The sequence below is a fragment of the Triturus cristatus genome, chromosome 2_2 (genome assembly GCF_964204655.1).
Source record: "Triturus cristatus chromosome 2_2, aTriCri1.1, whole genome shotgun sequence".
In the NCBI taxonomy this organism is placed as follows: domain Eukaryota; kingdom Metazoa; phylum Chordata; class Amphibia; order Caudata; family Salamandridae; genus Triturus; species Triturus cristatus.
In genome coordinates, this window is record NC_140582.1 from 151948334 (window position 1) to 151968429 (window position 20096).

The window sequence follows — 20096 nt, forward strand, 5'->3', positions numbered from 1 at the left end:
TATCGGAGTGGAGCTCTCTTTCTGATAGAGTGGATGCTAATACTTCCCTATCTGCCGGTTTGGGCCTCAGTCATTTCCGCCCATGAAGGGCACCTAAGGCGGTGAACCTATAATGATGTAAAAAGGGTGCCATAGAAGGTTGGCAATTTGGTTAACTTTATGAGACTCGCATGTTTTTGGTTTGTAAAAATAGCCTAATGGAAGAGAACATATTCTGGGGTCAGTACAACCAATGACTTCATGCAGTCTCAATTTGTTTCTCATGCTAGATGGTCTGCAAAAGTTCCCCATAATTCCGTCTCCATCAATATCTTTACAAGAGTGACCAACCCACCCCACCCTCTGCACCATTAGAATCTTGTCAGTGCTCATGGGGTTAAAATGTTTATATTTAATAAGCCAGACAACACTTTTTTTATGTAACTCCCCCTATGATTCAGTCTCGGTACTGCTAAGAGGGGGTACTCCGACCAGTACTAGAAAGTAGGAGCAAGCTTCAGAAGTCAGGTCCAATATGTCTTTATTTGGCTTCTGGCAGGTTCCAATTTGAACTTGATTAGGAGCTCTGGTTCCCGGTAGTTCAGAATTCTTTCCATTCATATGGCCCATATGGGAAAAGCCGGCATCTGCTCCAGATGGACCTTGTCTGTTAATGGCATTGGATGACTCCAAAGTTACAACCGGGCATTCAGATTTTTATTAGCGTTGGTTTCACTTATTTAAAAGCAGTGTTGATAGTATGTGCCTGTGCATTCATGCCACTTTCAAGGATAGATATCCTACTGAAACTGACTGCTAGACTGTTCACTATACGGTTTAGCTGATCCATGATTGGTTGCAACTATTCTTCTAAAATACAGCTGGATTTCCTGTGTAAGGTGTCATGATTGATTGATTCCATGTCTGTGGGATCTAATGTCTGCATCGAGTGGGTTTGATCATTTAACACCAAGCATAAAGTTTGCCCTGCCTCTTGGTGTTGTTCTTAGCCGCTGTTAGAGATTGCTCAATAGTTTTTGTTACTTTTGACAATAGGCTTTGATTGTAACGAGATAATGAAGGGGCTATTAGAGGTTAGAACCTTGTCTGCGACATCCTTTGCAAAATCCTGGGTAGTTAAAGTCTGCGATGGGACCAAAGTTCCTGAGGTGCAGAGTCTTGTTGACTCACCTTCAGAGGGGGATGAGTATTCCACACAGCCCTCTGGAATAGGGCAATAATGAAATTATCCAGCATTCTATCAATGGGCACAGTTGGGCGTGAGGTAACAACTAGCCCCGTGGATGTTCTTTACGTTTGCTAATATTTGCTACCAAAAGCGTTTCCCTTCAGCAGAGCTTGGGAAAACAAGTAAAATGTTGAAAACAAAAATGAACAGACCATGCTCAGCCTCGTCCAGCCACAGATGGGCCTGCCCTGGGCCCCGTCTTGTCCCGGGCCGATGCCTTGACTCTTCCAGTGTGCATCTCGCACATCGGGAGGCCCTTCAGCGGTGTCTAGCATAATGTAGCTGTGGCCTCAACTCCAAAGCAGCCAGTGATCTGTGGTTCCTGGGATGCATAGTCACTGATGGCAGTAACAGCGCGGTAAAATATTCATGACATTTATTAATATAGTTTATCATCCATAGGACTACAAAATCGTCAAAAATTTTTGGTCCAAAATTCCATAGAAGGCAAATGTATACAATCAAAATACAAAAAAGTTATGATGTTAATGCAGTGTTCAGTGGCTCCTTGACCTTTATCCCACCTTCGTCGGGACCAATAGTTAAATTAAAACCATTGATATTCTCCAGGATTTTATATCATGTATATTGAAAGTGCCATGCACTTATTGTCCTTCATTCATAATAGTATGAACAGTCTGTTTCTTTCCCAATTACTTAAGAAACTAATATTTAAGAATTTGCAGCTCAAATTTCACATGGCTATACGAACTATGGCAAGTCTACTGTTTCTGTCATGCCCCAAGCAAGACCGCCGCTATAATAATGCAGATCTCAGCAATCAATTAGTTGCTCCTTAAAGCGGCATTTTCATTCACCTGTCTGTTCGGTGCAGTTCACTCAGGGGCATATCATCAAGGAGGCGATAAAAAATGATCGCCGCTTTTGCGGCCGTTTTCGGCCAAATAGCGGCAATAATTTTATCGCCTAATCAGCAAGGTCATGCTATCGCGTGAATCCTTGCATTATCGCCCTTTCCCCCCAACGGCCATCTTTGCATCTCTAATGAGATGCAAAGTGGGCGTTCCTGCCCTGACATAACTGGAGAAATGTCGCTAAGTGACATTTCTCCAATTATCAATGGGCACGCTAACCTGCAGAGCGACAAGCAAAGTAGCGATAAACTCTGTTATCACTACTTTCCTTATGCCTGCTTCAAGACTGACTTAGCCATGATATCCTATGTAAGGTGGATATCATTGCAAAGTATGCCTTGCCCTATCAGCAAGCTATCGCCAAACTTTGTGAGATTATCGCTGGATTTCCAGCGATAATCTCACATTTGATAGTTAGAGCTTGGAAGTTTATCGCTTTTGAGATAAGCGTTGCTAATAGCACGTTATATCAGCGATAAAATTCCACGTTACCCGGCGATAATTATCCTAGCGCTAAGTGCGCTTAGCTATAATTATCGCCGGTCCTTGATGGTATGCCCCTCAGTTTTTTGTATTTGCTACTTTACGAACAGACACAGGTCTTGCAGGCTGCCAATATGGTGCTGTGTGTTTTTTGTTAGAATTAGGGTCCAGCAGGAACACAAACCATTGTCCCTTTTTTGAATAGTCGGGCCTATTGCTATCCTTGATTTGTAAATAAATTTGAGCCACTGTTACGCTGCATCAACACAATAACTTGTTTTGTATTTAGATTGTATACAATTGTTTTCTACGTTATTTTTGGAGCAAATGTTTTTGATGCTGTCTCTAGTCCAAAGGATGATAAACTATAGTACAAATATCACTAGCATGTTATGTGCAATTGATTATATATTCATGAGATTCTAAATACTGTGGTTGAAGTATAATTGGCTTTAACATCAAAGTTATATCTGTTGTTTTAGTGTTGATAATTAAGCATCCACATAGAAAATGTCTGGATTTTAACAATAAGTCCAGGGGGAAAACGTTTGTATTGGTTTGGCTGAACACTATTACCTGTGCCTTCATAAAAGGGATTACTCTCTAAATTGTTGATGTTCCAAAATTGTAAAACATTGTATGTAAGTAAGAATGTTATGCATGGAATTAGTTTGATGAAAATGTGAAAAATAGAAACTAACAATTTTATTAAAAGATTTTTTGCTCTCTTTTTTATCTGTTACAATCAAATATATTGATACAAAAGAATGCTTGAAAAAAGCTCATAGGAATAATTAAAGAAGTATTTCTTAATTAAATAGGGAGCAGTTTCCCCAATAGTTCACCAGATTTTTTAAAAGAAGAAGGGGCATATTATCAAGCGGCAGCGATAATTATCTCTAGCCGCTTTTAGTGAGAAATTATTTATCACTAGCTATCGCTGGCAATTATCACCATGCTATCGCTGTATCAACAACGCATAGCGCAATGGCGATAATTTTCCAGCGTTAGCGGTGTTTTCCATGGAACATCGCTGGTTTTTCAGCGATGTTCCATGGAAAACAGAGATACCCTTGCTGATACGACCCTGTGGTCGTATCAGCATAATCCACCCCCAATGGTAAGTATACCTAAGTCAGCATTTTTGCAGATGTTAGTTTTTGGCGAAAGCCGCGGTTTTCGCCAAAAACTAACATCTGCAAAAATGCGTGGGCCTCCTTGTGAGTGGTGTCTGGGGTCCAGTAGTTATACACAGTTGTGCCTTTGAAGTGGGGGAGAAGCTTCTAGAGGTTTCCCTTTAAAGTGCCCTGGCATCTTGCCTTCCCTGTCCTGGCTACAGATTAACTACAGGGGGTATGCATCCTTCTGGTGATGGCCCTTCTGGGCACACCTAATATCCCTATTGTGTGTGTCTGTCTAGGAAGAATACACAAAGCTCAACGGTCACCTCCATAATGGCATGTAAACTGAGATGGGCTATAGGCACTAAATCGATAATGCAGGAAAATGCCAAGTGTCTAAAAATCACATTTTTCAAATTGCAATTTAAAATCCGACTTCAACATAAGATAGTATTTTAAATTGTGATCCCAGAGACACTAAACATGTACTGGTGATTGTATCCCCATTTGGAAATTACACTTATGAAATATAATAAGGCAATTCTACTGTTATCCTATATGAGAGAAAGGCCTTGCAGTAGGGAAAAACTAATTTGAGAGGCTTTTACTACCAGGACATGTAAAACTTAAAAGTACATGTCCTACTTTTAAAGAAATTGCACCCTGCCCTCAGGGCTTTCCAGGCCTACCCTAGGGGTGATTTATATGTATTAAAAAGGAAGGTTTGGGCATGGCAAAAAAATTATTTTGCCAGTTAGAAATGATAGTTAAAAACTGCACACATACAGGCTGCACTGGCAGGTCAAAGGCATGTTTTAAAGGGCACTTAAGTGGGTGGCACAATTAGTGCTGGAGATCCACTAATAGCATTTCATTATCAGGCCCTGGGTACATGTAGCGCACCTTTACTAGGGACTTAGAAGTAATTAAATATGCCAATTGAGTATAAGTCAAATGTTTCCCCAATAAAAGGAGAGAGCACAAATACTTTAGCACTGGTTATCAGGGGTAAACAGAACAGAGATCTAGGGCCAGCAAAAATGAGGTCGGTAAAAATGGAGTAGGAAGGCAAAAGGTTTGGAGAATACCACCCTAAGGCTGACAGGTCTAACAGTTCCCAATTGAAAGTTATCATTCATTAAATACAATAAGTTAACCCAAGCTTATCCTATGTGAGAGTTGGATCTTGCAGTAGTGAAAAACAGATTTAAGATTGCTCCAATACCAGGACATGTAAAGGTTCAAAGTATATGTCCAACTTTTTAAATACACTGCACCCTGCCTTCTGGGTTGTATTGGCTCTTCTCTTGGTGTGACTTATATCTATTAAAAAGGAAGGTTTAGGTCTGTAAAAAAGGTTTCTTTGCCAGGTTGAAGTGACAATTTATACTGCATGCAGCGACTGCAATGGCAGGTCTGAGACATGTTTATAGGGCTACTTTGCTGGGTGGTACAATGAGTGCTGCAGGCCCACTAATAGCATTTATTTTGCAGACCATGGGTACATCTAGCACGCTTTACTAGGGATGTTCAAGTAAATTAAATATGCCAATTGGGTGTAAGCAAATTTCACCATGTTTAAAGGAGAGAGCAGAAGCACTTTAGCACAGGTTAGCAAAAGTAAAGTGTACAGAGTCCTAAAGTCAGCAAAAAATTAAGTATAAACAGGAGGATTGAAGGCAAACCATTGAGGGAAAACCACACCATGGACAGCAGGTCCAACACTGCATTAGTAATTCCTTACACCATCATACTTCTTTAGTAAACGTTTTTTGCCAAATCTACTCACTAGGCAATACGAATAGAGGAAGTTCTCTTCTTCAACTAACTGTATATTCACCTTTGCAATGGTGACCACTGTAATAAAATGTAGATGTGTTTTCGAAACCTTTTTAGGTTTCACCTTCGAGACAGCTGTAGCTGTCTCACCTGACTATTGTTAGACATATTATGCATAAAAAAAGGGATTTTGGTTACCATCTTTCTCTATTGCCCAGTTAAATTATCATTCACATGTTGTTCCCACCCACCACAGTAAACTGCATGTGCAGTGGGTAAGCACACTTTGCCCATTGGCTTCCTTTATATTGAGTGACTCCACAAAGCCTGTCCATATTGTTCACATATACCTAAAATAGTTCCTTCCTCTTTAGCGACAAAGTTAGTTCAAAGTATGCTTTCATTATATTTCATTTGCACAATAACTTTAAATACCAGATATTTATTTTGCCTTCAGGTAGAGGGCCCAGTTAAATGAGGTTTATTTTCTGACTCCTTAGAGCTGTTTTAAAAATTGTGACATTGTAACAGTGTAGCTGCGTTATTTGAGTGTGTACTGATGTAGTTATTTGTTTGTATATATTTTTTGCTTTGTTCACAAACTATTATATTATAATGCATTGCACAAATCAAAGGCTTGTTATTTAAAAAACATCACTAGTAAAAAGTCTTTTTATTTTTGTGGTGGCACAATCTTGCAATAAAAAAATGAAAAATATAACAATTGCACCGGTTTTCCAAGCAGGGCCAGAGCTATTTGCGTTGCCAATGCTTGTTCTGAATGGGTTTAATATATTCAGGATTACTATGTCAATATTCCTTTATAGACAAAATAGACAATTTCACACCAATGAGAAAATGCTGCTTACCAGTTGTAAGAAGCGTGACTGACTAATCTCAGGTAAATACACAACGCCAAACTAGAACGGATGGCCACCTGGATAGCCAGAGAGCACCAGAGGTTGACGTGGGCAGCTGCTGGGCTAAGGACTACTTTGGCCTGGAAAAAACCTGATGTCCCTGGGCCTGCATACTATGAAACATGAGCAATTGTGCCAAGAACCCCTTCAGCACTTGACTTCCAGCTGGGAGCCTGGCAGGCCTCAGCCTTGAGCCCTTGTCACAGGCATAACTCTTGCAGAGATTTGATTAGATTTTTTATGAATTGCAAACAATTGCCCAGAGGTGTCAAGGCGCTGCACACTGACAAGTGATTGGGAAGCAGAAGGGGTGAATACTAGTCTTGCCTAAACAGCCAGGTTTTTAATGCCTTCCTGAACCTAATGAGGGAGGTCCAGTTTTTAGTTCAGAGGGCAAGTGATTCCAGTTTTGACCCGCACAAAGAATTATACTCCTGCCACCTCAAGTAGTCAGTCTGTTCTTGGGTATTACTAGGTCTTTGGCTGAACTTGATCTTGAAGACCTGACCAGGAGATACCATCTGAACTTGTCTTTGAGGCACCCCCGGCCAATGCCATGCAATGCTTTAAAGGCTGTGCAGAGTCCCTTAAAAATGATCCGTTTTCTAACTGGCATCCAATGTAAACTGTAAATGGCTGGCGAGGCTGACACAAATCTTGGCACCTTCATCAACAGTTTTGCCATTATGATTTGGAAAATGTGCAATTTATTTAGTGATTCTTTGGGCAGATTGTGATAGAGCCCATTGCAGGCATTTATCCTGGATAGCACTAGTGCAATGATGACGGTTTTAAGCACGTCGATGGGTAGAAATTGAGCAATTTAATTTATCATCTGTAGCGTGAAAAAGGCAGTGGATATAACTTTGTTCACCTCTTCTTTACATGCCAGACAGTCATCAATCATGACTCCTAGGTTTTTTACCTTCTGAACCTGTTTTGGATGGGGGCCTAATTCCTCTGGCCACCATTTCCTCGACCAAAACGTAGGATTGTTTCCAAAGAGAATAACTTTTGTTTTGGAGAGATTGTGTTTAAGACAAGTTTGGTCCATCCAAGCTCCAACTGCACTCATGCAGGTGCTGACGGTCTTACTCATATCGGGGATATGTTTGATAAGGAAACCACAATCTGGGTGATGTCGGCATAGGAAACCAGTGACAACCAAAATGATTTAATGAGTGCCGCTAAAGGGGTAACATAAAGGTTGAACAAAGGAGGATTAAAGATGAGCCCAGGGGACTCCACATGGCAACACAAACGGTTCAGAGATGAAATCTTTAAAAGAGACTGATTGAATGCATTTAATGCCCCACTAGTTTGGCTGCTTCGCAGTTGACAATTTTGGGAACATTGAGTTCCTACTCTTAAAGTCCATTTCCAGACACCAAATGTGAAGTTTGAATAGGTGGTCTGCTATCTTTTGAAGTGCCCTTTCCATTGCCCCGCACTTACTCCATAAAGCAGTCTGTCACAGCAGGAGCGACTCCAAAATTTGATAACCCGACAACACACCATGGAAGGGAACAGAGGTTCACACCTGGATGTCAGCCACAGTGATATGTGTATCAAAAGGTTACCCCAGGGCCTCAGCCCTACATTATAAATCTCTTCAGAATCAAAGAAGACCCTTTGAAGTGTGCTGGAAAGTCTGGATATCCTTCCTCAGGTGTGTCCCACGCAGCTCACAGGAATGCAGCAATCCACAAATCTGTCTAGAGAGATTGCTATGCCACCACATGCTTAGCTTTCAGCCCAGGGCCTCCCAAAGTGGAACCCAGAGTCTTCTATGTATTATACCATTTACAGGCACACATACACCCAGCACATGCATACAGCACACACACACTTCTCAGCACTACATACTAACTTGATGTAGGCCAAGGGTGAGATAAGCACACATCAGTGGAACTTCACATGAGTGAGCCTGTAGGCCTCACTTGAGTAACACACGTGATAAAAACCTACCACCATTGTGCTTGTACTCTTTAACTCCTACCAAAGGCATAAGCATTTCTGCACTAACCGGGCATCGCTTTAGGCGCATCTCCCACTCCAAAAAGACCACAATTCATGACAGAGGCCCACATCATGGCAAACACGCATGATTCATGTTAGTGCATGCCAACAAGAAATTGCACCAGAGATCCAGGCATAAGTGTATTTGTGGCACTCAGGGGAGGGATGCACGTTTGTCAGCATGCAATGGACTTTTCTGTCTAAACACAAACACATACACTCACTCATTCTCTTCCCCTTTATCCCACTGTCAATCCTACAGACAGGACTTGACTCCACCTAGCAGATGTTGCATTACCTTTAAACAGCTCCGTTCGCTCCAGTAATTGAAAGAGCAAGAAGGGTCACACAGACCTTAAACAAACTCACAGATCGTACAAGCACAACTGCAGAGAGTTTACTTAATGCTAAGTCAACTTAAATAACCCAAGCCCTGCAAGCACACGCCGAGAGCTCCTGGCAGTGCTTCTGTCCCACATCAAGAAGCCACCAAAATTACTGATGGCCTTTAACAATCTGAATTCCAGGTGGGAAAAAAATAATATAAACAAGACTTCAACCTAACAATCGCCACAACAGAAATAAAAACTACACTCTAACTCAATAAAGCTAGTTTTTAATGCAATATTTGTAATTTAAATTTTTTTTTGAAGAACAGTAGATATTATGATTATAAAATACGGTGGTACTTTTAGGAATTCAAACATTCGGGTAGTAAATCCTAATATTGAATAGATAATGTTTTTGGAAAGGACATATCACTCACTGTCTCCCACTTCCACGCTACAGGCTAAAGAAGACAAACATAAAATAAAGAAAAGGGATAGTAAAGGGAAGAACACAGATGAATACACAATTTGCTTGAATATTTTACAGTTCATTAATGAAAACAAGGGCGAGTGGGATAGCTGACAAAAGATTTTACACAGTGGTGGGATATTTAACACAGTATTATCTACGATACATTGTGCGATGTTTAACAGGACTGTATGCAATAAACAGTGACATGTTTAACACAGGGGCGCGTGTATAATATTAATAACAGGAGTGCATATTGAGGATGGTTAGATATTTTCTCTAGAGGTTTATTGAACATATAGGATTTCATTACGAGTTGCCGAGAGTGGTATCGCCAAGGGAGACGGAGGAATATCCAGTGGCGGTCCATGCAGGTAACAACGGTGAGGCCGGGTGGGGGTGGATTTCAAATGACGATGCCGAGGGAAAATTAAATAAATAGAGAGAGGCAGATTTACGTTTCCTGGCTCATCCCTGCAAATCAGCAGGGATGCGCCAGAAAACTTGGGACATGCATCTCAATCCTTGCGCCACCACGGATGCGCCGCATTTACACTGCGGCACATCATGGCGCAAGGAAATACAGATGCGTGTCGCATCTGCTGCCCTAAGGTTTGCGTAGTGCTGGAGTTGTGTCGCGGGCGCGACGCAACTCCAGTACTGTGCCAACCTTGCCTATGTCTAACATGGTGCATCAAGCCTTACGCCTGCTTCAAGCAAGTGCAAGGTTTTGACGCAGGGGGGTCGGAAAAGTGACTGAGTGAAATCTTGTAGATTTCACTCAGCCACTTTTCCGAGGTGTTCCTGCGCAGGAACGCCCCCCTCGCCAGAATGCCCACATGAAACCTGACGCAGGTTTCATGTGGCGCAGGGCTTTACAACGTGACGCATCTCTCTAGATGCGTCACATTGTAAATACCCCGCAGCATGGCGCTGGCTTTACGCCACCGCTGCGTCACAGAAGTGACGCAACGGTGGCGCAAAAGTGGCGTACGGGGCTTGTAAATCAGCCCCTTAATTTTCCATCAGCATCTGCCCTCGAAATCCCCCCATGCGGCGCAACCACCCCACCGCTGTTACCTGCACGAACTTGGTTGAGAATACAGCAAATGTAAGTGGCCTGATGTTTCTTTTCAGGGCCGGCTTTAGGGCAGTGCAACTGGTGCTGACCTTGAGGGGGCGCCGCTGACCTCAAGTGGGGGCACCGGGTTCTGCAAAAACGTACAATTTAAAAGCAGCTGATGCATAAATCCTTTTGCATCCAAATTTCAGACAGCAATACAAATGTCAAGACAACTCTTGTGATTAATGTTCCTGCTAGAGAGAGAGAGACTGGAGTTTTTTCTTGTGGTAATTATGACTCGCTATAAAGTAGCGCAGAGGGTTAATATGCCTGCTGCAAAGAACAGATCTGTATTTAAAGTGGATAGCTGAGTAGATTTGTAAAGCCAGCATTTACCAGTGCTTTAAACCAAAATTAAATGTATGCAAGAAAGGGGCTGTGGAGAGATGAAGGACCCTTTTGCCGGGTGGTAGTAAGAAACTCTGAGGAGAAGATCATGGGGTGGTGGGCGCTAAAAAAGATTGTCACACCGGGCACCACCAGCTCTGAAGCCGGCCCTACCTGTTTTACTGGGTCCAAATCTCTACCTGGAGAAACCATGGGCAGAGGCGGAAGGCAGAAGCGCAGCCTGTCCATTGCCCACAGCATTGCCCTGTGGCCCACCAACCCTGACCCCTCGTAGTACACCATACTGACACTTACTACGTCGTTCAGGCAGGTAGTAAAAGCAGCAGTAAAGGGATTATTATTGAGCCCAGAATCGGGAAAGCAATGTCAAAAAGGATTTGCTATGTCTGGTGCTGCCCGTGTTCACAATTTGTGGTAAACACCTTGCAGTTTCCATTATTTGGCGCACGAATACGAGCTGAATTTGGAGAGTCCATCACTGTCCCTCTGTATCCTTCCGCTAAATAACGGGCTGCTTGTAATGAATCCCATAGTGGAAGTGCTGCACAGATGGATAGTGGAATATTTACACTATCAGCACAATTATTATAATTAACTTTGAAATATATTATGAAATATAATTCAAGGAACTAAAAGGTAAATCATGCATTACTAATTTCACTGTTAAATAAAGTCCATTGCCACAGCCTTTATAACTAGATATAGAGTTTTGGAGATGACGAAATCGTCTCATGGGCACGATAAAAGACAAGTTAATATATTCATGTTGATGCTCATTTACAATTGTTTGGGAAAGTCACCCTCAATATAATTAATAATTCCACCCGTCTACTTGATTGATTTTATGTTTATTTGAAAAACGCTGCAGTAATTCTGAACGACAGCACAATTACTCCCTGCGAAGACTGCTGTAGCAGCAGGGGTTGAGAAGAGATGTCATGAAGTTGTTATGATGCCTACACAGAAAAATAAACATTCATATATTAAACCAAGCAAAGTGGCAGAAAAATAGGCAACCATTAGTAGGTATTCAGTCAGATAATTGCAAAGGTAAGAGTGTGGCTATCAATAGTGCAGCAGGCGCAGTGGTACCGACGGGTGTTGGGGGCCCGGTGCGCACTATTTATGGCTGTGCTGCACTGGCCAGGTAGTGGGCTGGGGCCTAAATTCTCTGGGGCTTATTTGCAAGCCCCTTGCTCCGCTGGTGCGTCATTTTTAAAATGGGAAAAAGCGAAGCAACTGCGGCGCAATGGGCTTGTAAATAAGCCCCTCTGACAGGACCAATACTCCTGCCACTGTGGATATGCATGGACATCATCTTATGGAACAGGTGCTCAGTTTCTGAAGCACTGCGACTAATTTACTAAGAATCGTGCAATTAAACCTTGTGCAAAACTCAGGGGCATATTCAGAAGGAACTATCGCCGAGTTAACGGCAGTTTATCGCAGCCAAACTTGTACCAGTTTACCCGTGATAGCAGCCGCAAAAAACATCGCCACAGATGACCCCCACAACTTTCGCTAATGAGATGCAGAGTGGGCGTTCCCGTGCCCAAAGCCGCGACAACACCACTCCACAACATTCACAACAACCAGACGGAACTGCGATAAGAACACGAAACAGGCGATAAGGTGCGTTAGCAGCAGGAAAATAACACCTGCTCTGACCTGTTGCTAAGTCGGACCACAGCCTTCCCCACAAAAGGGAGACCAGCCCACAGCCACACCTGAAGAACAACAGATGCACCCGTGCAACTGAACATGCAGCCCGGAGGGCCGAAAGGGAAACAACACCCGCAGCAACCACCCCCAGGACACCCCCAGGCCTCCGCGACCAGACATGCCACATCAGCCACACCAAATCATGTACAAAATAATCAGCATGATGTCGCAGAATCACAGCTGGTGACATGCATGTGTCATCACAAAAATGAGCATCATACACATATATTTCCGAAGCAACAAATCAAACTTTATTAAAATGAACATAGAAATGAAATGAAGACACATTGCTGCTCCCCTCTGGCCAATCCGTAGGTCACATCCTGCAAGACTAAAATCATGATGATCAGAATTGTCTGCGCACATCAAAGGACAGAGAGAGAGAGAAGGCGAGAGAGGAATAAAGGGAGGGAGAGAGAGAGAGAGGGAGGAAGAGAGTGGGAGAGGAAGAGAGAGAAGAGAGGGGGAGAGAGAGAGGAAGAAAGTGGGAGAGAGAAGAAGAGAGGGGAAAGAGAGAGAGAGGAAGAGAGGGAGAGAGAGAGAGAGAAGGGGGAGAGAGATAGAGAGGAAGAGAGGGAGATATAGAGAGAAGAAGAAGAGAAGGGGGACAGAGAGAGAGAGGAAGAGGGGAAGAGAGAGAGAGAAGAAGAGTTGGGGAGAGAGAGAGAGTGGACGAGAGAGAGAGAGAGAGAGAGAGAGGAAGAGGGGTAGAGAAAGAGAGAAAGAGAGAAGTAGAAGAGAGGGAGAGAGAGAGAGAGAGGAAGAGATGGGGAGAGAGAGAGAGGAAGAGAGGGGGAGAGAGAGAGAGAGAGAGAGAGAGAGAGTGCCACCCCTGTGCACCCAGGACTCACTGCTCAGCTGCTGCCACCGGAGTGTTTCCAACCACTTGCCAGCATGTAGTGCAGTCCATTAGGGTCACACATCTGAGACAGACCTGTAATCTGAAACAGAGTCCAAATACATGTTTGGCACAGTACACAATCACACAAGACAACATCGCCTGCCCGCCCATACACACCCAGACCAAGGCACCCCAGCCCCTCCCGCCACCCATCGGAGCATGCCCGCCCATGCACACCCAGGTCGCACTGCTCACCTTCCGCCACAGGCGTGCAGACAGGAGGTCCCACCACGTGCCGCTGCAGGCCACAAGCCCGGGGCCCGCGGACATGGCACACTCCACACCATTCCACCCCGCAGGCCACCAGGTCTCACATTTGGTGCTGGGTCTTGATTACTCAATGGCAGAGGACATACTAGGGCACCTGGCCTCATCTCAGGCTGCACACCCGCTCAGCCCAAAAGGTGCCACCAACTCTGTGATCCCAGAAGCGACGCCACGTGGCGGTAGGCCCGCACTGCCCAGTGGTTCTGGCCTACACTGCGGTCCAGCAGGGCACACAAAACCAGAGCAGTCCGGACCGCTGGGATGGGGCATCATCGCAGACTGCACACCCGCTCAGCAGCTTAAGTGCCACTGACTTAGTACACCTAAAGTCACCATGCCATGGCGGGTTGCCTGTGCCGGCCGCAATGCTCCAGGTGCCACTAACCCTGTGCAACCCCAGTCAGCGCCACGTGATGGCAGGCCCGTGACGGACGCAAGGCCTCGTGTGCCACTAATCCTGTGCAAGCCCAGTCAGCGCCACGTGGTGGCATGCCCATGACGGACGCAAGGCCTTGGGTGCCAATAACCCTGTGCGCCACAACTCATTGACCCTTTCTGATTGAGAACTGTGGAGTGTCCGTCATCCAGTCACCACCGGCAGAGGGGAATGTGACATCGTCGGCCCATTATGTTGGTGGAGTTACATGGCCTGTGACGCCTTTGCCGGATGGGTGTGGTGTGCGTGCAAACCTGTCCTCAGGGAGTGGCTGTGACATGCTGACACCTAGACCAGACCTGCACACCACCAGCGATTACGCCTGCGACGGGTAGCAATGAGGGCCCCCCTTCAGAGCATAAGAGGAGTGGTCTGGCCTGCCGTACGCCAGACCAGCGCAGGGCTTGCAACAATGACACGTGGGATCTGGGTGTGGTTCAGTCCATGTCCAGACATGGAAGTGACTGAAGCATGTGTCCCTGTTGTAGTGTTCACGGGACCCGGTACACAACATGCTATGTAGCACCCTCTGAATGGCATCCCACAGGATGAGCATCATTGACACAAGGGACATCACTGTCCCTGCATTCATCCACACATTCATACATGAATGATGTAAGACATAACACAGCAGTGCATCACTGGATGTTTATTGCACATCCAATGCAGTCCTGCAGCTGGAGCGGTACAGGGCAATGCCGAGCACACTACACAATATGGGCCCATGGAGGGCCAACCAGAGTCCATCCAGGGATGACAAGTCCTGCGGAAGAGGTAGGGTACAGTCCGCAGTGTGGTCACCGTGTCATTGGTCATCAAACAGGATATGGCAGTGCATGTCGCTGTCCAAGGTGAGTGCATCGGAGTGTCCTGGGGGCTGTGGACAGTCATGAGGCCATGTACGGCACCAAGCAGGAACAGGCCAGGTGGCGGAAATGAATACTAGTGCCTCCTGATCACAAACCCATCCACGTCCTTGTCCCCGGATGTGTGCTCTGCCCCACCTGTGGGTGTTGCAGTACCGGCTGGGGCACTGTGTGCCACAGAAACATCAGGGGCCGGAGGAGGGTTGTCAGCCGCACTGTGTGCCAGTGACACATCAGGTGCCGGAGTGGATAAGCCTGCCGCACTGTGGGACACTGACACACCAGGGGGCGGAGATGGGGATGGTGTGGGGTCAGCAGCATTCCTCAGTGCCACGCCTTGTGGCAGCAATGCTATGATGAGGGTCTGCAGGGCATGGCAGATCCCAGCTACATTTCGCTGATGAACAGCGGTGGCTGCCATCCTTGCCGCCTCCATCCGCACCATGTCCTCCATGAGCCTCTGCATGTGTGCCAGCTCACGGCTGCTATTGCTGGAACCCCTCTGAGTGGACAGGTGTCCTTATCTCCACATCAGGACTCCAGCGATGTTAGTCAGGGCTCGTTGGAGGCCATGGAGTGGGTCTAGACACCCATGGATGGCGTCCAGTTTGGTAGCCATGAGGTCGAACCCCACCCGCACCTGCTCAGCCGTCTCCCTCCGGGCCTCCAGCACACGGCGTTGGAAGGCCATGTGTTGTTCCTGGGGGTCTTGGAAGACTGGCGGGGCCTCGGGTGCCTCCTGCTGGGTGGTTTGGGTGGTGGGTGGGGTTTCCTTGATGCAGCTGGTCAGCCCTGATCCTGGAGGTGAGTCGCGGAGGGCTTGGGTGTCAATGCTGGTGCTGTCCTCCTCGTCATCAGTGAAAAGTGGCTGGGACTGCTCTGCAGGGGGTGTTGATGGTGGACAGCATGGCATTGTACATTGTGACAGTCTGTGGACCTGGGCGATGACCCAGAGTCATTGAGGGTGTGCACTATGCTCTGCATGATTGTTCATGTGTGCCATCGTGCCCATCTCCACCCATCCCCCCAGTACCTGGTGGTCACTCACCCTGTTGCGGTTGTGTTGTGTCCTGTCGAGCAGTGTCCGGTCCCCGACTCCGGCCACAGTATCCACACTGATGACTGTCGACACCAGCTCCTCCATGTCATCAAGCTCGAGCTGTGGCGCTGGGCCCCCACCTCCAGTCTGCATTGCTGCCTTCTGGTTGGCTGCGAGTTTCTCCTTGGTCTTCCACTTGATGTCATTCCATCGCCTCTTAACCTCCACCATTGTCCTCTTGTGCTCTCCGATGGCATTCACCTTGTCCACGTTGTCCCGTCATATTCCGGTTTTGGTGCCCAATGGCACGTTGGAGGTGACGAACAGTTTTTGATGGTTTTCCATCACCTCCGTGACTCTGATCCTGTTCGCCTGCGGACTTAACTTCGTCTTCCTCTTCTTCTTGCCCTTGCCCTTCTCTGTCCCCGAGGTCCCGGGCTGGTCGTCCGGGGTGCTTGTGTGGTTGCACACGTCCTCTGTGCCTGCTCCGGCTGCCTCCATGGTGCTTGGGTGTTAGTCAGTTTGTATTTGAGTGTTGTTTTCTACTTTTATGGTGATTTTTCCCGCAGGCCAGGTGTGTGTTGCAGGCCTGGCGCTGCTTATCGCTGATTTTCTCATCGCGCTTTGGCCCATCGCAGGTTTTTTGGTGTTGTGGTTTGTGTTTTTATCTCCATCGAGGTGGTTGTGTCGCAGACATTGTCCGCGGTTTTGGCAGAATATCGCATGGTACCGCCTTGTTGTGAATTCCACATTGACACAGGGTTATTTTCCCGCGATAGGCTGCTATCTTGAGAGTTGCATTAAGCTACTCTTGCGGCAGTTATCACACATTCTTGTGAATATGTCCCTCAGTTGCTCTGCATTGCGCAAATAAAAATCATTTATCATCGAGTACACACTGCATAATTTCCTGATGATGTCATAGGCCACACAAATAATGCTGTGCTTGCATGGCATTAAACATGATTTAGCGTTGCGCGATGGCACAAGGCTAACAAAAGGTATTTTGCTTGACTTTTTAAGGCATTCCACGAATACGATTGTTTTCACTCAAGCGACAGCCCAAGGCTAAATTGCATAATATGTTCTGTATATAACTGGTACATGTATTATGTGTTTTTCTAATTTGACGCTCGTATTAAATGCAATGCCATGCCGCGCTACTTTTCGGGATTTTAGTAGGTCAGGGTTTAAATTTGTCTCTTATGGTTGATGGTAAGTTTACACCCAGTAACACCTAGTTTGCATCGATGTCAGGAGATTTGCGTGATGCTATTTATCATCAAAAATACTCTCTGCATGTGAAGTTACATAAACACCATTTCTTTGCCTCATGCGAGCGTGCACGCAATGCCCAAATAAATATGGGGTGTTGTCACTTATTATTATTCTCAAAGGCTTAGCATCTGGCGCATTTAGATTCAAATATTTAAGGGCTTATTTACAAGCCCCATGCGCCACTTTTGCATCACTTTCCCATGTTAAAAATGATGCAAAAGTGGTGCAGGGGGCATGTAAATAAGACCATTGGTCCTCCCAGATGTTTATGTGTCTGTGATTAAATGAATTGCCTTCAGAGGGATCATGGTCTAGTGATTAAGTTGAAGCCACTACAGCTTATATACCAAGTGGCTTATTTACAAGCACCTTGCGCCACTTTGTGCGTCGTTTTTAACATGGGAAAAGTGACGCAAAAGTGGCGCAAGGGGCTTGTAAATAAGCCCCCAAATTTACAAAGGATTATCATTTTATCAAATTGACTTGAACCCATATAATCAAGAATCAAGTGATCCTCTGCGGATTTTAATTTATAAATTGACAGATAGCTCCCATTGCTGCCATTTTTCTACTGCAATGGAATCAGTGATTTTTCCATATGGTGGGAAGTGTAGTCTTGATCTTTAACCACAAAAAGTGAACGTTGATCTCTGTGCCATGTATACATTCTTATCCACGCTTTGTTCGTCCTTCAAGCTTTTCACAAAGATGCTGTGAATCCCAAGGTTGGACCGGTCGGAGAGTTTCAAAATTGTCGAGGTGTAAAGTGAATTTTACTTGGGTCTGTCCAGTTTGCACAACTCAATGTCCTCTTCTTAATGGCCTGTCAAGTCTTTTATTGTGAGACGGTGCTCCTGTTTTTTGCATTCATGGACTCCTCTGCTGCTTTAGATGAGTTTGATAGAGCCATGGTCCGCAGTGTTGCATTGGTGTGCTATTCAATGATTATATTTGTTGTATCATTGGGTTATTCTGGGGCACAATGCAAGTCTACATTTCTGGGGAATGTTCGATGCCAGAATCAATTCCCAATAAATTGATGTTAGACATAGTTGTGGGTTTGTCACTCCCTTCCTTTTTCACATGGATATTAGTGGTCTGGTGGGAGAGGGTGGCTGTGGTATCATTGGATTTGACTTTGGTAATGGCTGGTCCATTGGCCCTTGTGAGGTACACATTGCATATTGTAACAGATGCTTGGGTCTTCAGTTGAATTATACATTTTGTTAGTGGCCAACCCTTAATGCTAAGAAGTCCGATGCTGTTTCTTTGGATGGGGACTTGAACAGGTTTAATGTCAGTCATAGTTGCTATTCTATGTTGGACTTTAGGAAAGTCGTTCTGTGTGGCAATGGTTTTTCCCTCAATAATTGATGGCACCCCCATCTACACCCACAATTTTGACACACTTCAGGGGCCTGTCTGAAGTGTAAGCTTGGTTTAAGAAAATCTTTCCTTTATGATGCACGATGTCTGAAATAAACCATCAAATTGTCAAGGGTACTCGCTATAAAGGCCTATATGAACTCGCGCTATTAGGTATCCCAGGGTGCCCTAGCTACATTGCTTAAACTTAAATGCAAATGAAAACCCAAATTAGTTCTGCTATTGGCAGTGTTTGTGAGCTCAACTTAATTCTGGATTTTTGGACATTAAGGACATCATTTTGCCAGGTACTGTCATAGTTCAATTTTAGGACTTCGGACCCTTTTTGTACAGATACGTGTTCAAGCTATGCTGGTCTAGTTTCACTTTTTAGCAAGAAGACTCTTTCTGTGAATAAGTGTTATATTGAAATTAGGTATATCCAGCAGTGAAACTTTAAAGTAAGCAACATATATTAGATGTTCAGAATGGGTATTTCTTGGACCTGGACCTTTTTGCAGAGCCTCCCCAGGTTTTTGCCTTCCACTGCTGAACATGTATTTGTTGGCATTAGGACTATGTGGCTTTCTTCCATGCTAACCAGCGGTAAAGTGCTTGTGCTCTCTCCTTAATAAGTTGTAGAATTGGGAAATACCTGATTGGTGCTTGTATTTGTAACTTGCTGGTAATATGCCCAGGGTCTTTAAATTAACTGCTAATAGTGGGTCTACAGCACTCATTGTGCCTCATGTTAAAGATGCATTCTGAATCATATCTCAGAATTGCCACTGCAGCATCAAGTGCCGTTTTAAACTGACATTTTGACCTGGCAAAATGAACCTTTTGCCATGCTTAAACTTTCCTTTTAATACATATAAGTCACCCCTAAGGAAGGCCCTAAAGGGGCATGGTGCACTGTATTTAAAAAGCAGGACGTGTACTTAAGTTTTACACGTACAGGCAGTGAAAAACTCTGAACATTATTTTTCACTGTTTCAAGCCCTATCCCTCCAATTGACTAACACTGGATTACCTTATAACCAATGTTGGATAAAGGGTTTCTGGTTGACAGAGGCATGCACCCGCTCCAAGCAGGAACCACAATACTAGTCAGGATAAGCTAGCTACACACTAAAAGATAACTTGTATGCACCCTCTGGTAGCTTGGCACAGAGCAATCAGGCTTATCTAAAGAAGCAATGTGTAAAGTATATGTGCAACACACACACAGTAACACAGTGAAAACACCATAAAAATGCTCCACTCAGGCTTAGAAAAATAGACAACAATTCTACTAGTAAAACAAGATCAAAACGACAAAAATCTAAAATGAAGAACTGGAGTTATACATTTTGAAAGATTAAATGAAAATATAGTGCTTAGAGTCATCATCATTAAAAAACTTTATTCGGTCGTAGGACCATAAAAGTACAATACATAAGCCTCACACAACAAGGATTTAAAATACATGTGTAAAAGTGTGACTCTTCACACCATTAAAACACCAAAATTCATCAATACAAACTTA

General features: G+C 44.8%; 1 protein-coding gene across 1 annotated transcript in view; it reads right to left on the reverse strand.

Annotated features, from left to right (window-relative positions):
- Positions 1-20096, reverse strand: part of TECRL (trans-2,3-enoyl-CoA reductase like) — a 659246-nt gene that overhangs the window by 40959 nt on the left and 598191 nt on the right. The gene's annotated exons all lie outside the window — the stretch shown is intronic.